We start from the raw sequence: 15,566 nt of genomic DNA on the forward strand, positions 1-15,566 counted from the left end.
CACACAAAATTCTCAATCCTAGTTACTTTAGGCAAAAGTGAATTGATGCAATCCCATTAAATTACACTTTGTACCCTTGCTAAGAAGTTAGTGGAGCATGTGTGGTTAACCGACACACTAATTGGTTCTAAGCAAAGGTGGAAAAGGGTGACTCATTGTTTGTCATAGTTCGATGGAGCATGTGTGGTTAATCGGCACATCGAATAGGTGACTGTAACAATGAGGGCACCATGTACATTTGCATGGTTATTCACACCCGCTTTGTGATCCTCGGCATCCCAGTCACAAACGAGAAGGGCCTATTGAGATTTAAACATGCCATTGGAAAGTTCAATGAATCTCAAAAGAATCTTGGAATTCTCAATACATTTAAAACTAATGCCTTTTATGTTTTTCGTGGTGAAGAATTAGTGAATCGTCATTCACTTACCTCCAAATTATTTGCATGTTTGATTACAGCATCCCTTTTCTAATATGTAAATAATGTTGTTGGATCCTAGCCCTAATTTCTCTTTTTAGGTGTTTAATTAGGGATTCATTTCTAATCAAACTTTGTTCCTTTCTATTTCAGATGTCGAACTCAAACAATGTAACACCCTAATCCTCAGGTATTATTAATGATATTTTGGTTTGGTTTTGAGAACCTACTCGACGAGTTGGCCTCCCTACTCGTCGAGTAGTAGCGGGTTTGTACGCGGAGTTTAATGATCTACTCGCCGATTCCATTTTGGTACTCGATGAGTAGATGCTGGCAGATGAAACCCTAGATTTCGGGGCCTTGCACCCTATTTAAAGGGTCATTAGCCTCCCCTAGCCCCCCCCCCCCCCCCCTTTACAGCTCTTTACCTCCCAAAAACCCTGATTTGAGTGTGAGTGTGTTTCTTGGTGATTTTAAGCTTGAAGTAGGGCCTTAAAGCCTTAAAGCCTAAAATAGCAAACTTAAAGCCTTAAAGCCTAAAATGGAGTCGAGATCTGAAGTAGGACTCCATTCCAAGCTTAGATTTGCTATTTTAGGGCCTTAAAGCCTTGCATGCACGTAAAGTTTGCAATTTTACATGGAAAGCATGCCTCAGAAGCTTAGATTTGTAATTTCGAAGCATTGCATGGCTCAAAAGAGTCTGTATGGTCTAAGATCTGATAGGACTCGGCGAGTCGCAGGGGGTGACTCGGCGAGTCATATGAAGGCAGGCATGGACTCGGTGAGTTGGATGAACGACTCGGCGAGCCCGATGAATATTGTCTTAGACTCAATGAGTTAAAGGAACAAATCGACGAGCCGGATGAAGATTACCTAGAACTCGATGAGTTGAAGGAACAACTTGGCGAGTCGAGTAAGATTTCCCCAACTATTGGATGTCCGTAGTCGTGTCGAGTGGCAAGCAAGGAAACTCGACGAATGATCTTAAATTATCAATCAAGATCGTGTGAACTCGACGAGTCACCTCGATAACTCGGAGAGTAGACGTTATCCCGGGAAACTCGGCGAGGCACTAGTTGTACTCGGCGAGTTAGGGTCAACATGGACTGTTGACTTGATCTTGGATGTAGTTGACTAGGATTGACTTTGGGGAAATGACTGGATATTGTATGACACTTTTTAGGCAGTTGAGTGGAGCAACTCGTGGGGTATATTTGATCGCAAAGTGTCAGTTCAGCATTCGTGATAGGTGAGTCTTCTCACCATACCTATGGGTCTAAGGCACCAAGGTCGACCCATTATGTGATTATGATATATGTGATAGACATTATGTGTCGTGATGTGATTTCATGTTTTGTATGAAGACCTCGGGGGAAGCCCGTGACATTGGATGTAAGACCATGCGGGGTAGCCCATGGCATTGGATGTAAGACCATGTGGGGGAGCCCATGGCAGTCCTCGGTAAAGACCATGTGGGGTAGCCCATGGCATTCTCTCAGGTTTCATGTATGCATGGCTTACGTGATATGTGTGTAGCTTTTATAGCTAACAAGATATGTGATATGTGGTTGTGTGTGTATGGTATCCTCTAGGAAACTCACTAAGCATTTCGCTTACAGGTTGTTGATTGTTTTAGGTACTTCGGAGCCTAAGGGAAAGGGCAAGGCGTGATGACGTGGCACGTACTCTACCTCTCTTTTTGTGTGTTTAGGACTCTCTGATGTTTTCAAAAATACAATGAAATTGTAATAATTATGAATTGGAAAACACTTGGCTTGAAAATCTATGGATTATGGGATTTGTTTGATTAATTAAAAATGAAAATTTTCTTGGTAAAATTTGGGTCGTTACAAACAACAACAATGCTTCCGGCTCGAACTCCTCTGGCTCGTTCTCACTCATGAATTTGTGTGGGAGAGTGATATTCGACGGGTCCAATTTCAATGATTGGATCCGTAACATCCGAATGGTCACTCGTTACGAGGACAAAGAATATGTCCTCAATAAGGAGCTGAAGGAGGTGAACATCAACACTGCTACTCCCGAAGAAATCGCTGCCTTTGAGGCCCATGAGCGTGATGCTACGAATGTCCATTGCATCATGCTAGCGACCATGACTATTGAACTACAAAAGTCCTATGAGGACTACTATCCCTATGAGATGCATCAAGACTTGGTGGACCGTTACCATCAAAGTGCGAGGCAAGAGAGGTATGAGATCATCACTTCGATGATCACTGCCAAAATGGGCAGTGGAGAGTCCCTTACCGCTCATTTGCAAAAGATGTAAAGATATGTCGATCGTCTGCTGAAGTTGAATGTTAACTTCGATGAAGAGCTGGAAATTGACATTATCCTTCACTCCTTGCCTCCCTGCTACAACCAGTTCTGCATGACCTATCACATGAATAAAGAAGAGGTCACCTTGAACAAGCTCCAAGGATTGCTAAGAACTGCTGAGAGCAATCTCAAAGACAAGTATATTGCATCAACTCCTACTCCAACCACTACTCCTGTTTTGGCCATAGGGCAAGGGAGGGGCAATAAGAGGAAGGCTCCCTCCAAGAGCCACCATAAGGGTAAATCCCAAGATGGTACCTCTTCTAGTGGAACCAAAGTTGGTTCTGCTAAGCCCAACTCTAACCCGAAGGAGGCAGGGTGCCACCACTGCCACAAAATAGGGCATTGGAAAAGAAGCTGCCCGGAATATCTACAAGCCATCAAGTATGGGAAGATCAAGCTGTCGTTCGCAGGTATTTACACAATTAAATCTAATTATTCATCACATGCTATTTCTTGGGTTCTTGATACAGGATGTGGTTTTCACATATGTTCTGATTTGTAGGGACTAAGAAGAGATAGGGATGTGGAGCATGGAAGAATAAATCTAATCATGGGGAACAGAAGATTGTCACCTCTCACCAAGATTGGACTGTATTCTTTAGCGCTTAGTAATGGATTAGGTTTAGATTTAAATAATTGTTGCTATTCGCCAGATATGGCAAGAAACATCATTTCATTTCATGGTTTGTTTAGACAAGGATTTAGATGTTCGTTTGATAATGAGAAAGGTTCAATTTATGCTTATCTAAATAGTGTTTTATATTTTGAAGCATTGCCTTGTAATGGAATTTATGAAATTGTTATGGTTGTAGATAACCTAGGAAATGATGTTTTGTGTGTGGATTCTTCCAATGGTATGGATAAAGCATGCTTGTGGCATTGTTGTCTTGGACATGTCAACAAGAAGCGCATAGCCCAACTCCAAAAGGATGGAGTATTGGAGTCATTTGACCTTAGGGATGACGATGTGTGCGAGTCTTGTTTACTTGGAAAGATGACCAAGTCACCCTTCTCTGGCACTTGTGCTAGGGGTGAGGTTCTATTGGATCTCATACACATCGATGTGTGTGGGCCCTTTAGATCGACCACAAGGGATGCGAACCGCTTCTATGTGACTTTCACTGATGATTATAGTAGATATGGGTATATATATTTAATCAAGCACAAGTCAAAAACCTTTGAAAAGTTCAAAGAGTTTAAACAAGAAGTGGAGAATCAATTGGATAGGAAAATCAAGATGCTTCGATCCAATCGAGGAGGAGAGTACCTATGTCTTGAATTCCACGACTACCTCAAGGAATGCGGAATAGTTTCGCAATTGACGCCACCTAGGACACCACAATTGAACAGTTTGGCTGAGAGGCGTAATCGAACCTTGTTGGACATGGTTCGTTCCATGATGACTCATGCTTCACTACCTATCTCACTCTGGGGTTTGCCTTAGAGACTGCCGCCCATATCGTTAACTTAGTCCCTACAAAGAAGGTTGCCAAAAGACCTCACGAGATGTGGACATGGAAAGCTCCCTCGTTGGAACATATCAAGGTTTGGGGTTGCGAGGCTTTCGTAAGAAGAGAGACTCATGACAAGCTTGAACCTCGTAGTGAGCGGTGTATTTTCATCGGCTACCTGCAGAAATCCTTTGGATATCTCTTCTATAGACCGAGTGATAATGTTGTGTTCGTTGCGAGGAGAGGGGTTTTCCGAGAGCGAGAACTCATAAGCTAAGGGGACAGTGGGAGGCAAATCAATCTTGAATAGATTCAAGAATCGAGCGATGAAGGAACCTATAATGCTGGCGCTCAACCCGAGGAGGAAACTCTGGTTGAACCAATTGATGAATTGTATGGTTTTCATATTACTACCGAAGGGGACACGTATATTAGTGATAGTATTACCGAAAGAGTTAGAGTTCAACCCCAACTGTATGGTTTTCATATTACTACCGAAGGGGACACGTATATTAGTGATAGTACACTCGTAAATCTTGATGAACCTAACAGCTATAAGGAAGCCATGGCAGGCTCAGAGTCTACGAAATGGACAGAGGCGATGGACAGCGAGATTCAATCCATGTATGACAACCAAGTTTGGAATTTGGTTGACCATGTGCCCAGACGTAAGACGGTTGGGTGCAAGTGGATCTTCAAGAAGAAGACGGACATGGATGAGAATGTGCACACGTACAAGGCGCGATTAGTTTCGAAGCGCTTTACGCAAACTCCCGGAGTTGACTATGATGAGACCTTCTCACCAGTTGTTAAAATAAAAGTCTATTAGGGTGATGCTAGCAATTGCTGCATTTCATGATTATGAAATATGGAAAATGGATGTCAAAACCACTTTCCTTAATGGGAAGTTGGCTGAGGATGTTTACATGGCTCGGCCAGAGGGTTTTGTCGATACGAAGCATCCCAATAGAGTGTGCAAGCTTGAGAAGTCCATTTATGGACTTAAGCAAGCATCTCGCAGATGGAATCTTTGCTTCGATGAGAAAGTCAAAGAGTTTGGGTTTGTACGAAGCGAAGATGAATCATGTGTATATGTCAAAGCCAATGGGAGTATAGTTAGCTTTCTGGTATTGTATGTCGATGACATACTGCTCATAGGAAACGACATCCCGACATTGCAGGAAGTTAAGTCCTGGCTCGGGAAGTGCTTCGCTATGAAGGACCTCGGAGAGGCTTCCTATATTTTGGGAATAAGGATAGCGAGAGACCGAAGTAAGAGACTAATAGGACTTAGTCAGAACACTTACCTGGACAAAGTACTAAAACGTTTTAGTATGGAAAACTCAAAGAAGGGAGAGTTACCAATCCAAAGTAATGCCAAGTTGAGTAAGACTCAATGCCCGAGTACCGAAGTCGAGATAGCGGAAATGAGCCGAGTACCATACGCTTCCGCAGTTGGCTCGATTATGTATGTTATGACTTGTACTCACCCTGATGTGGCCTTCGCTTTGAGCATGGTCAGTAGATATCAAGGGAACCCTGGCAGAGCACATTGGACCGCAGTTAAGAACATTCTTAAGTACCTTCGGAGGACCAAGGAATGGTTTCTAGTCCTCGATGGGAATGATGACTCAAAGGTGCGAGGGTATAGTGACGCCAGCTTTCAGACTGATAGGGACAACTACCGTTCGCAGCTGGGCTGGGTCTTTACCCTTAATGGAGGAGCAGTGACTTGGAAAAGTTCCAAGCAAGAAACTGTAGCTGATTCAACGTGCGAATCAGAGTACATTGCAGCGAGCGAAGCATCAAAGGAGACGATATGGTTGAAGAACTTCATTGGAGACCTTGGAGTTGTACCTTCCATAAAGGAGCCTATGGAAATTTTTTGTGATAATGAAGGAGTGGTTGCCTTGACCAAGGAACTGAGGGATCATGGTAGATCTCGTCATATTGACATAAAATATCACTTTATTCGACATTGGGTAGAAGAAGGAAACCTCGTAGTTAAGAGGGTATCATCAGAGGATAACCCAGCAGATCCGCTTACGAAGGGACTGAGTAGGGTTAAGCACTTGCAGCACACGAGGAGCATTGGGCTGAAGGACGATATTAGTTTAGATTAGATAGTTTAGAAACATGTAATAGATAAATGTAATTGGCATTTGATGATTAAATAAATGAGTATTATTTATAAGTAAATCTATTGTCTTATGTTAATTGTTTAACTATTGTTTCACTTTGCATGTTTTGACTTCTTGAATAATTGAGTTATTAAGAATAATCGAATTATTCGAACGGTCCACATTCGTTCATATGTTGGAAGTAGGTATGAATGAAGACTGTCATGAATAGGTGTGTAGATTGTCTAAAAGGTATTAGACATAGCAAAGGTTTGCTACAACGTTCATGAGTGCTTATGAACAAGTTTTGAGCATTGGAATAAACCCGCGCTTGCTAGAATCACTTCATGGAATTTATCTCGAGTGATCGCAAGACGATAATATCATATGGTCTTAAAACCAAGATATATGGTTTGTTGTTTGCTGATTGGTTGTACATTGATAATGCGTAAACGCATCAGTAACTTGATGTTATAAAACGCATTGTTGTGTATGATTTGTTTAGTGAATAGTAAATGCATATAAGTCGAAGTTTATCTGTTCCTTTTATCCTAAGAGGGTAAAAGCGATATCAGGGCCCCTCTATGATTTGATTTGACTTATGTGTCGGGCCCGGTCAGGACTGAATTGATGTGTTCAATTAAGTTCTATGTCAAATGAATCTGAGATCGAGAAAAACAAACTGCTGGATAATAAGTATGACTATGTTCCATGTGATTGTCCGCACGATATCTAGAACAGAGGACTATATGATCCCTTATCTAAAGGACATGTTGCTGATAAGATCAGAGTTTAACAGCGTCTTTGAGAGCTACGATTGCTAATCGAGTTATACTTATGTTTGTGGTTACTTGACTTATCCAATTGGGAAACTGTTGGATTAGTGTATAAGCCCGTAACCATATTTGGTAAGTACTTGACCCGGTTGTGCATGGTCCTTTTAGGTTGCCTTCACAAAAGCAACTTGATTGGAGAAATAATAGAGAAAGAGGTTATTATGATTTATTAATATATTATAAGAGTAATATATTAATGGAGAAATCATATTTTTTTTAATTAATATTGGTTAATAATTAATCAAGAATTAATTCTGTGATCAAATGTGATTAATTAAATTAGAGGGGCTGAATTGTAATTATGTGATAGTTGCAAATTAGGGCATTGGTTGCCCCAAGGGAGGAGTGAACGAATTCAAGGAGATAAGGCCTTAGAATTCGTCCATGATAAGGATTCACGGCTTATCTTGTGGGTTGCTTGGTGGGCAAGTAACCAGATAAGGATAAGGACTGAAACCCTAATCTCTACCCTATATAAAGACCCCTTAGGCCTTAGAAAACCGTCACTTGATCCATTTGCTTGTGGTGTTTGTGAGCCATTAGAGGTACTACACTTGTGGTACTTGCTTTCCAAGACAAAGAGATTGAAGATTTGTGTTGTTATTACAATATAACAAGAGGTATGTAATCCCTTCTACTACCTAGGATTTTCGAAATACCTAGGTACTTGCTAGGGTTCTTCTTGTATTCATAAAGTTGTGTATCTAATAGAAAAACATAGATCCAAATCTAGGGTTGCATGCACACATATGATTGTTTGTATATAACCCATCACATACACTATTTAGTCTAATAATTCACCCCATTCTAATTCTTGGGTCCTTGATATAGGATGTGGTATTCACATATGTACTGATTTGTAGGTGATGGGTTTAATACAAACAATCCTATGTGTGCATGCAACCCTAGATACGGATCTATGTTTTCACTATTAGTCATACAACATTATGAACACAAAAAGAAACCTAGCATGCATCTACTATTTTTGAAATTGACATAGGAGAATAGAATACATACCTTTTGTTGTTATATAGTAATAACAACTAATTCCTTGAGTTTCCTTAGCTCTTGAAAGCAAGTACCATAAGTGTAGTACCTCTAATGGCTCACAAGCACACTTTGAGTGAGAGGATGAATATGAGAGAGAGGAGGAAAGGTACTAAGCTCCAAAATTCGACCCTAGTAGGGTTTTCCCAAGGGTTGGTCGAATTCTTATGCCTTAGGGTGCTATTTATACTTGAGGCTAGCTAGGGTTTCAAGGTGGAAACCCTAATCCCTTAGCTTAGGGCCTAAGCAAGTCCATGGACTCCTTTCCTTAAGCCCTAGGACAAAAACTCCTAAATCCTTCTAGGATTATCGTTCAAGCCTTAATAAAGGTGATCCAATATCCCAAAGTCTCAACTATCAAATCATTACAAAACAACCCTATACTTTTAATTAATTCCTTTAATCCCGAAATTAGTTCCTAATTAATTTCTGATTAAATACTAATTAATAATATGATTCAAAATTAATATATTATTCATATAATATATTAACAAATCATATTTATACCCTAATTTATTATTCTTAACAATAAACCAGCCTCTCTCCTCAATAGTCATCCTGTCTAGTCACCAGTGTAAAGGCAACCCAAAAGGACCATGCTCACAATCGGGTACTTGTACATACCAAAATAGTTATGAACTTAGACACTAATCCAACAGCAGGGACTAAGAAGAAGTAAGAATGTGGAGCAAGGGAAGATAAACTTGAGCATGGGGAATAGGAAAGCTTCACCTGTCACCAAGATTGGATTTTATTCTTTGTTGCTAAGAAGTGGATTTGTATTAGATTTGAATAAATGTTGTTACTCGTCTAAAATGGCGAGAAATATTATTTCCTTTCATGGTTTGTACAAACAAGGTTTTACCTTTTCATTTGATAATGATAGTGGTGGTATTAATGCTTTCTTTAAAAATGTTTTTTTATTTTAAAGCATTACCTTGTGATGGTGTATATGAAATGGTGTCGGTTGTTGATAACCTAGGAAATAATGCATTATGTATCGATTCTTCCACTAGCTTGGATAAAGCATCTTTATGGCATTGTCATATTGGACATGTAAGAAAGAAACGCATAGGCCAACCCCAAAAGGATGGAGTCTTGGATTCATTTGACCTAAAGTCAGATGATAGTTGTGAATCTTGTTTGCTTAGGAAAATGACAAAGTCACCCTTCACTGGTACTTGCGCTAGGGGTGAGGGTTTTTTGGACCTCATACACACTGATGTGTGTGGACCCTTCAGAACCGCCACAAGAGATGCTAACCGCTTCTATGTGACTTCTACTGATGATTTTAGTAGATATGGATATGTCTACTTAATCAAGCATAAGTTAGAGACCTTTGAAAGATTCAAAGAGTTCAAGCAGGAAGTGGAGAATCAGTTGGGCAGGAACATTAAGATGCTACGATCCGATCGAGGTGGTGAGTATCTTAGTACAGAGTTCCTTGACTATCTTAAGGAATGTTGGATTATCTCACAATTGACACCTCCCAGGACACCACATCTTAATGGTGTGGCTGAGAGGCACAATCGAACCTTGTTGGATATGGTTCGTTCCATGATGAGTCAAGCTTCACTACCAATCTCATTTTGGGGGTATGCCTTAGAGACTGTCGCCCATATCCTTAATCTAGTTCCTACAAAGAAGGTTGCCAAAACACCTCATGAGATGTGGACTGGAAAAGTTCCCAATCTTGACCACATCAAGATTTAGGGTTGTGAGACTTTTTTGAGGCGCAAGTCTCACGATAAGCTCGAACCTCGAAGTGAGAGGTGTATTTTAATCGGCTACCCACAGAGATCCTTTGGTTACCTCTTCTACAGACCTAGTGATAATGTGGTCTTTGTAGCAAGGAGAGGAGTCTTTCGCGAGAAAGAATTCATGAGCCAAGGAAACAGTGGGAGGCAAATTGACCTTGAAGAAATTCAAGAGTCAAGTGGTGAAGGAACCTCAAATCCTAGCAATCAACCTGAGGAGGAAACTCATGTTGATCCGACAGATGAGTCTGTACCTCTGAGGCGTTCCACGAGAGTTAGGAATGCACCCGAGAATTACTATGGTTTCTAAATTACTGCGGAAGGTGATACACTTATTAGTGATAGCACACTAGTGAGTTTGGATGAACCTAACAGCTACACAGAAGCCATGGCAGGACCTGAGGCTGCTAAATGGAAAGAGGCTATGAACAGCGAGATACAATCCATGTATGACAATCAGGTTTGGAACTTGGTTCACAATGTACCAGGTCGCAAGACAGTTGGGTGCAAGTGAATCTTCAAGAAGAAGACTGACATGGATGGTAATGTACACACTTATAAGGCACGACTGGTTGCAAAGGGTTTTTCTCAAACTCTGGGAGTTGATTATGATGAGACCTTTTCACCAGTAGTGAAGATTAAGTATATTAGGGTTATGTTAGCAATTGTTGCATTTCATGATTATGAAATATGGCAAATGGATGTCAAAACCTCTTTCCTTAATGGAAAGTCGGATGAGGATGTTTACATGAGTCAGCCATAGGTTTTTGTCAGTACAGAGTACCCTAATAGAGTGTGTAAGCTTGAGAAATCCATTTATGGATTAAAGCAAGCACCTCGCAGATGGAATCTTTGCTTTGATGAGGAATTCAAAGAGTTTGGCTTTTTGAGGAATGAAGATGAATCTTGTGTATATGTCAAGGCTAGTGGGAGTGATATGTGCATAATTAGTTAATTATTTAGTATACATTTTTATTCATTTTTAACTAATTATGTGAATAATATGGACAAAAGGTACTTAATATTGTTTAAATTTTGTTTTCAGTCCAAAAGATATGTTTGGGAGTGAAAGAGGGCAAGGGAAAGCAATTAAAGACCAAAGAATGAAGATTGAGGAACAAAAGTCCATCTACTCGGCGAGTACACACGCCTACTCGGCGAGTCCAGCTGAATATTCCAGAAGATAGCCACGACTCCTGATCTAAGACGGATAACAATGAGTCTACTCGGCGAGTTGGGTCTGCTACTCGCCAAGTACCCCCTGTTTTGAGATATCTATAAAAATCGAACCTTTATCCGAGGGGAACACACTTTTGGCGATTTTGGAAGATCCTTCTGCGATTGAGAGCACTGGAAGACGCTGAGGAATTCTAATCTCCAACCTTTCGAAGAATTGAAGCAACTAGGTTAATCATTCCACTTAGCTTTAGGATTTGATGATGTCTAATCTAGTTGAACTTGTTTTTGTGTGTGATTTTACTGCAACTATGAACTAATTTCGTTTTTGTTTCTGTTTGGGGAATACCAAGGAACTCCTATGGTTTAATTCTTAGTTTTGATTAATTGTTTATTGGTGATATATTAAATTAAGTTTGTTAAAGACCCTTATGCATTAATCATGATTATTTTCTGTTAATTGGAAGACAATTAAGCTGCATGAACATCTCTTAGTTGTTAACCTCATATGTCTATGTGAACACCAATTCATATGCTTAGGAATAATGAATATGAAACTAAGATTAATAAGACAATAATTAGATTAATGTGTGAGCTTGTTTGAGAAACCATCAACAAGAGGTTAATTGATTTACTAAACTGATTCACCACTACAAATCTTATTTAATCCAAATCATTAATCTAGGGAATTAATTAGTTTAAACATTTGATCACCGCTTAAATTAGTTAATTGTCTAAGGGCTAGGAGTAATGAACATTAACCTAACCGCTTTAATTGGTAGCCAATAACAATTAATCTATCATAAATACAAAGAACCATAGGAGTAAATTAGTTGAACCTAAATAGAAACATCTTTATCAAAATTGGTGAATAAGTTGTTTGTTTTATTCATTTAGTTAATTAAGTGTTGCCTAAGTTTCTAGACTTGCAAAACTAGAAGAAAAACCTTTTACTTTCATTAGTTGTTTTAGTTAAAATTAGTTGTTAGTTTAATTTTCCGTTCACTGAGTTCGACACCTTACTTACTAAACTATACCACTAAAAGACAGGTTCACTGCCTTTGTGTGCTAAATATATTAATAAAAGTAGGGAATAAAACAAGTGCATTTTACACACATCAAGTTTTTGGCGCCGTTGCCGGGGAACGGTACTAAATAATTAATCTAATACCTAATTTTTTCGATCCTTTGTGTGAGTTTACTTGCATAAAGTTACTTTATTACAGTTTAGTAGTCAGTAATTAGGTCTTAGCAGCTATTTTAGTTTTTAATATTTAGTTATAATTTTTTCAAAAACACATTGTTACTCGCCGAGTGCAGTCGCATCTACTCGGCGAGTACAAGCGTAATCAGCAGTAAATTTTTGATTATTTTTAGTACGATTTTTTTTGTTCTTTTTACGCTTTTATTCTGTTTATTTCAGGACTTTCATGACCAGAGGATCAAACACCCCGCTGGTACCCCCATTTGAAGATCCCGAAACCGCATTGAAAAGAAACAAGGGAAAGGACGTGGAGAGTTCAAGTACACCAAAGAAGTCACCCTTGTCCAACTTGAAGACTGTTTTTGGGAAAAAGAAGAGCATCAAATCAGGAGCATCCAGCGCTTCCTTAGTAATCGACGAACCGGCTAAGGAGGATATCGAGTACGAGACCGAGGAAGAAGAGGACCCGACATACGAGCACGAAACCGAGTCCGAGGAAGAGTTAGCTGTCACAATGGCTAACATTGATAAAATCCCCATGGGAGAATGGAAGAAGAGGATGCGAGACGACACTGGCCCGGGACTTGTGCAACCTGCAATTCCCGCGACTGCTACCTTCGAGCTAAAGGGTCATATCCTAGCTTTACTTAAGGAAATACCTTTTTATGGAAAATACCATGAAGATGCCTACAAAAATTTGGATGAAGTCAATGATGTAGCTGATTACTTCAATGTTCCAAATGTGCCCCGCGAGACTCAACTACTTCGTATGCTTTCGGTGACATTCAAAGGTGCTGCAAAAGACTGGCTCAAGTCACTTCCCCCCGGATCAGTCACCACTTGGGCCAAGATGAAAGAAGAATTCATTGATCACTTTTTCCCACCTTCCAAGATAGCCAAGTTGAAGAAGGACATTGCTAACTTTGAACAACAAGCTGGAGAGTCGCTATATGAAGCATGGGAGAGGTACAAGAGCTTACTAAGAAACTGCCCACACCATGACCTAAACAGCCAGCAAGAAGTATCCATCTTCTATGATGGAGTCAATGTCACAACCAGGCAGCTACTAGACTCGCAAGGCCCGCTCACAAAGAAGCCACCCCCGGTGATCAAAGAATTGATTGAAGAATTCTCTAAACACTCTAGAGAATACCACAACCCTAGGCATGATGTCACTAGGGGAGCCGCTTATGCAGCTACTGAAGACTTATCCGCAGTCATGGCTATGCTAAAAACAATGGATAGGAGGATGGATAAGACGGATCAAACAATACATGCTATTCGGGTGGGTTGTGAAAAGTGCAATGGGCCTCACCTCACTAGAGACTTTGATTTAGATGAAAATGGCAACAAGAAGGCACAAGTGTGTTACTCAAGTGGAGACCGATTTGATGAAGACTGGCGCAAACAAAAGAAAGATTGGCTCCCTTATGAAGAGTACAAGAAAGCCAAGGAGGAAAGGTTTAGGCAAAAAGGGAGAGGGTTCTACCAAAAGGAGGAGCCGATGCAAGAAAGGAAGCCAAGCTTGGAAGAAATGCTCACAAAATTTGTAGCTGCTTCAGAAAAAAGACATGGTGACCATGATGCTGCAATTCAAGAAACAAGGACCATGCTAAGGAACCAGCAAGCATCTATTCACAATATAGAGACACAGATTGGGCAACTTGCTCAACAAATCAACCAAAGGTCACCGGGCGAACTTCCTAGCAAAACTGAAAATAACCCACGAGGCGCGCAAATAAACATTGTCACAACAAGAAGTGGGAAGATAATTACTCCCCTGTCACCTATTCAGACTGAGTCATCCAAGAAATCACAGAAGGAGGAGGCAGAAAACCAAGAAACACGCTCTGACAGTCCTACTCGCCAAGTACCACGTATGGACTCGGCGAGTACATCACAAAAACCCACCGCATAGGTTCCCGAAAAACTTTAACAGCCTCCCATGCCTTACCCAGCCCGAGCTAAGAAGGAGAAGCAGGAAGAAGAGTATTAGAAGTTTCTAGATCACATCAAGACTCTTCAAATCAATATACCCTTCATTGAAGCCGTCATGCAAATGCCCAAGTATGCAAAATTCCTCAAGGAACTTCTCACCAATGGAAAGAAGATGGAAGAAGTGAAGAAGGTAGTACTCAATGAAAATTGCTCAGCTGCTATGCTAAATAAGCTACCAAAGAAGAAAGGTGACCCGGGGAGTTTGACCTTACCTTGCCAATTTGGCAACTTGACCATCATTCATGCCTTAGCCGATTCGGGAGCAAGTGTGAATCTAATGCCATATTCATTCTTTAAGAAGTTGGATCTCCCGGAACCAAGGCCAATTCGCATGGCAATACACTTGGCCAACAAAACAGTCACCTTCCCGAGAGGCATATGCGAAGACATACTAGTCAAGGTGGACAAATTCGTCTTTCTCGCTGATTTTATCATTCTAGACATGGAGGCGGATCCACAAGTGCCAATTATCCTTGGAAGACCCTTCCTCAACACGACAAGTGCTATAGTAGACATGAGGGACTCAAAGCTCACCTTGTGGGTAGGAGAAGACCCAGTCACATTCGGAGTGGACCAAGCCATGAAGTATTCAAGGCACAGTGACGACACAGCATTCTCAATCGATATGTTAGATGAATTGCTGGAGGAAGGCATAAATGAAGATTCCATCAAGTTCACAGCTGAGGATGAAGAATTTGATCCAGAAAAAGACTTGATGGAAATTGAAAGATTGCTGGAAGAAGCCGACTACGAAGAATTGGTAAAGAGCACAAACAATTCTACTCACCGAGTAGGACCGATATACTCGCCGAGTACCTCTGAAGAAAAGGCAGAAGTCGTGTATACAGCCACAAACTCGCCGAGTACCCTACCTGCACTCGGCGAGTCCAACAGTCAGAGCCAAAACGGAGCTTAAAACTTTACCAGATCATTTGGAGTATGCTTTTCTCGAAGAAGGCAACCAAAATCCAGTAATTATAGCCTTTGACCTGACCAATTCTGAAAAGAAGAACTCGTGCAAGTATTGAAGAAGTGGAAACGGGCCATAGCATGGAGCATCGCCGACATCAAGGGAATAAGTCCATCCTATTGCTCCCACAAGATCAACCTGGAAGAAGGAGCAAAGTCGGTTGTACAGCACCAAAGAAGACTGAACCCGAATATGCAAGAAGTAGTCAAGAAGGAAGTGGTCAAGCTCTTAGATGCGGGAATTATA

General features: G+C 40.6%; 1 non-coding gene across 1 annotated transcript; it reads right to left on the bottom strand.

The window, feature by feature from the left end:
* Positions 1-13,250: 13,250 nt before the first annotated feature.
* On the bottom strand, positions 13,251-13,357 carry LOC128129433 (small nucleolar RNA R71). Its single transcript, XR_008227331.1, has one exon. It is a non-coding gene; the product is annotated as a small nucleolar RNA R71 (small nucleolar RNA).
* Between the last annotated feature and the right edge of the window lie 2,209 nt (positions 13,358-15,566).

The sequence above is a fragment of the Lactuca sativa genome, chromosome 9, assembly GCF_002870075.4.
Source record: "Lactuca sativa cultivar Salinas chromosome 9, Lsat_Salinas_v11, whole genome shotgun sequence".
Classification (NCBI taxonomy): domain Eukaryota; kingdom Viridiplantae; phylum Streptophyta; class Magnoliopsida; order Asterales; family Asteraceae; genus Lactuca; species Lactuca sativa.